Raw genomic sequence first — 3,608 nt, forward strand, 5'->3', positions numbered from 1 at the left:
CACACGTTGATATAGCGTGACCCTATAGGCTTAGCGACATTAAGCTCGTTCCATTATTAAATAACGGTTCAGTGACGTTTATTGGTTTCTAGTAAAACATAAATGTTATTCAATGTAGACTAAATTAATGTCTCGTAGTATATTGACATAATTACGTTAAACGACTTACAGAATGTTCACTTGATTATTGAATATTTCTAACACATGAATGGTACGATCTTTATGTAGTACATAGTAGGAGTGATTTAGGGGAGAAAGAGTTAGTTAATGTTGATGTTATCTTAGAAAGTAAAGTTTGTAGGAGTATGGACCACATAAGAAGGCTAAGAATGTAAAATCACCCCAACAAACTCTCCAAGACCTAAACTAAAAAGAATTCAAAAATAAAAAGAATTCAGCTGAAAAAAGACCTCTAAGTCACCTTCTTTCGTCCTCATCTAAGAAAGTGCAAGGGGACTTAGAAAATGACAGTGAAGCTGCAGCAGCGTAGGGTGATAGTGATGTTGAGTTAAGTGATGGCGATATGAAGATGACATTGTTGCTGATCTTTTTGCTAAGAACATTAATGTTTGGTTTGAAGAAGGAGCTTCAAGGATTGAGTTTGATGTTCAAAATTTATTATAGAGCTTGCTGATGAGGAAGGTAGGACCAATTATCAAAACAGTCATGATGAATTGGGTGAGTCTGAAGTTGAATTAACAGCTTGGATGGATCTGATGATGAAAGGAAAAGCATTATCTAGTATTCAATCCAGATGATGACTTTAAGGTTAAGGTAAAATTTTCTTTAAACTAAAATTTTCCATCTAATAATATTTTTAAAAAGGTTTTAAAGCACCATGTGATTGAAAGTGGATACAATTACTATTATTTGCATAATGGTAGTAAAAAAACAGAGTGTATAATGCTTTAATAAATTTGGTTGTAGAAAAGTGGAAGAAAGGATTAAAAAGTGCTCTTGTACCCAAAAGAATAAATGTATATTAAGATTTATGCTGTGAAATTAAAGAAAGAGGAGACTTTTCAGATTAAAATTTATAGATCTGAGCGTACTTGTGGACACCAATAGGAAAACAATAAAATCATCGCCTTGTATTTGGCGGAGAAGTATTTAGATCGGATTGGAGAGAAAACCCAGGTAGGAATTTAAATGATTTCATAAAAAGAGTGAATACGGAATATGGATGTGAAGTGAAATATTTTAAGTGCTATAATGTAAAAAGAATTTCCATGAGGAGGATTTATAAGGATGCAGATGAGGAGTATAGTAAGGTTAAGGATGATGTTGAAGCAATTTAGAAAATATAATCGAGGTAGTACAATAGTAGTGAAGTGTATTGGAATAAAGTCTCCTTCCTTTATATCAAAGGATGTATATTTGTTTAAAAGCTTGAGGTACCCATTAAAATTTGTTACGCGACCAACACACAATTGTTAGTCTTCTTCTCCATTAATAAGGTATACCCATTAAAATAAAACTTTCAATCTAATATAATTTATTAGAATTTGGGTTTTATTTTTCTTGTTTTCTTGAGAATAGAATGAAGAGAAGAAGATAGTTGGAAGGAATTAGCCATTGAAAGAGTTGTATGCTTAAGGTACACTCCCACTCAAACAAATTTAATTGCTTGATTTAAATCTTGAATAAGTGAAATTTTATGTTTTATATTTGAATCATGTGGAAACTATAGAAATTAGGTCAATTAGTAATCGTTGGGTTTTAATTGATTAAATTGAAGATGAAAACGTTACTTAAATTAGCAATTGGTAAATTGAATCTAAAGTGGAGAAATTGATATTTGAGGTATACCCACCAAGATAAGCTTTATTGGACTTAATTTGTATGTGTAGATAAAAATTGTTGTAAATTGTTGAGAGTTGATATTGTTGGCATCAAATTAGAAATGGATGATTTTTATTGAAAGTTGAGATTTTAGTTAGTCTTACTTTAGTTTAGGTTTATTTGGAATTGTTAGAAGAAATGGGGAAACAAAATTTAGTTGTTCATGATAAGAGCTAATCGTAGAGCATCATTCAATATTAAATTGATTTTTGATGCAAATTGAGCTTTTATGTGTTTGCCTTGAAACGATTATTAATTGAAGTATAGAAGTACTCCTTGTTGTTGTGGGTCTATTGAAGAATAACGTTGAAGTGGGTATAATTTAAGAGATAGTGATTTGATTAGAAATGGAATTATGAACAAAAGTTGAAAGTGAATTGTACTTGTAATTGTTTAAGAAGCGGGAAGAGTTGGAGTTAGATTTAATATGAATAAGGATTAAAGATTAAATAAATAAGTATGAATCAAGTACTATGAGTTGGTCTATTGTGTCTATGACGATTAGCATTTTCTGGTTAGATTTTTATGGGTTGATTTCGTTAATTGTGGTTATAAGGTGATTTGTTTAGTTGAGTTTGACCTTTGTTAGTAAAGCGTTAGGTGATTAAGTTAGAAAGTTAAGATAATAAGTTTGGGTGGCTAGTTTGGATTTATAAATTATTTGTTTGTTCGGATATGAGTTGATTTTATTTAGTTTGAACAATGAGTTGATTATCGGTTAGTATTGTGAAGTAAACTATGAAGTTAGTCATATGGTTAAAATTAAGTTAAATTGTAGAAATGAATACAAATTATGTGTTAAAGTGACTAAATTAAATAAAAGTTATGCCTACATTATTCATAGGTATCATTTTGTTTACGAGTAAGCATATAATATTATTGATTATATATTAAATATAAGAAAGATTAGAAGCACATTGAATCAAGAACTAAGAAAAGGAGATGCTTGAGGTAAAAGGGAGTTGGTGGTTTAAGTAAATAAGGTATAGGATTAGTTGTACTAATGTTTGAATAAAAGCTTGTCATTTCAGAAAACCAAAGTTAAACATAGCTTATTAGCTAGTTAAGTTTAATATATTTAGTTATTTAGCACATATATGGTTATCTTGAAGATTTCGACTTCATTAAGAAATTATATTGACTAAGATTGTCGTTTTGCTGTATTGAAAAGGGTGGATTTCTTACTCAAATCTTTAATAGTTACAAAAAGGGATTACAAAGATATGTATTTCACTTTATCTGAGAATGCTTTGAATATAAGAAGATGTTCTTCCTAATATAGAAAGTTATTTTTATTTTCGAACCTTAAAATCATAGAATAGTTACAGAAAAGATATAGATAGTTCACTGTTTTGAAACGGGTGGGATTACCTCTGTGGTGTCTCAAGGAATTGGAACCTCGTCGGGATTATCTTGACACTACATAATAGTTGGGGGTACGTTGATCAGTACCTAAGACTTAGATCTTTTGCTACGGTTTGATCGTATGTGGGGTGTGCACACTAGAGATCTTTGTCTAATAGTTACCCGGAGGGTCTAGCTAGCCTGATGGAAAAGAAGTTCGTTCCATTCCATAGATTTATGATTTGAAGACTTTGATAGGAAAAGTTTTAGTAAAGAAAGTAGAAAAGAAAGTTCTATCCATTGAATGGTGATTTCTAATCTTGAAAGAAAATGTTTTGGCAAAGGAAGCGGAAAGATATTTGATTTATAAAAACAGAAAATAAAGAATAAAGAAAAATATTTTATAATGTATTTATATAGCG

General features: G+C 30.2%; 1 protein-coding gene across 12 annotated transcripts in view; it reads left to right on the forward strand.

Annotated features, from left to right (window-relative positions):
- The first annotated feature begins 379 nt into the window (after window positions 1-379).
- Window positions 380-3,608, forward strand: part of LOC130814117 (protein DOUBLE-STRAND BREAK FORMATION) — a 34,104-nt gene continuing 30,875 nt past the window's right edge. For 7 of the 12 annotated variants that reach the window (XR_009042302.1, XR_009042303.1, XR_009042301.1 and 4 more), the window contains exon 1: window positions 381-3,608. This exon is cut by the window's right edge and continues 428 nt beyond it. The gene's annotated coding sequence lies outside the window, so the exon portion shown is untranslated. The other 5 variants (XM_057680131.1, XM_057680130.1, XM_057680133.1 and 2 more) reach the window with 2 other exon arrangements.

The sequence above is a fragment of the Amaranthus tricolor genome, chromosome 5 (assembly GCF_026212465.1).
Source record: "Amaranthus tricolor cultivar Red isolate AtriRed21 chromosome 5, ASM2621246v1, whole genome shotgun sequence".
Classification (NCBI taxonomy): domain Eukaryota; kingdom Viridiplantae; phylum Streptophyta; class Magnoliopsida; order Caryophyllales; family Amaranthaceae; genus Amaranthus; species Amaranthus tricolor.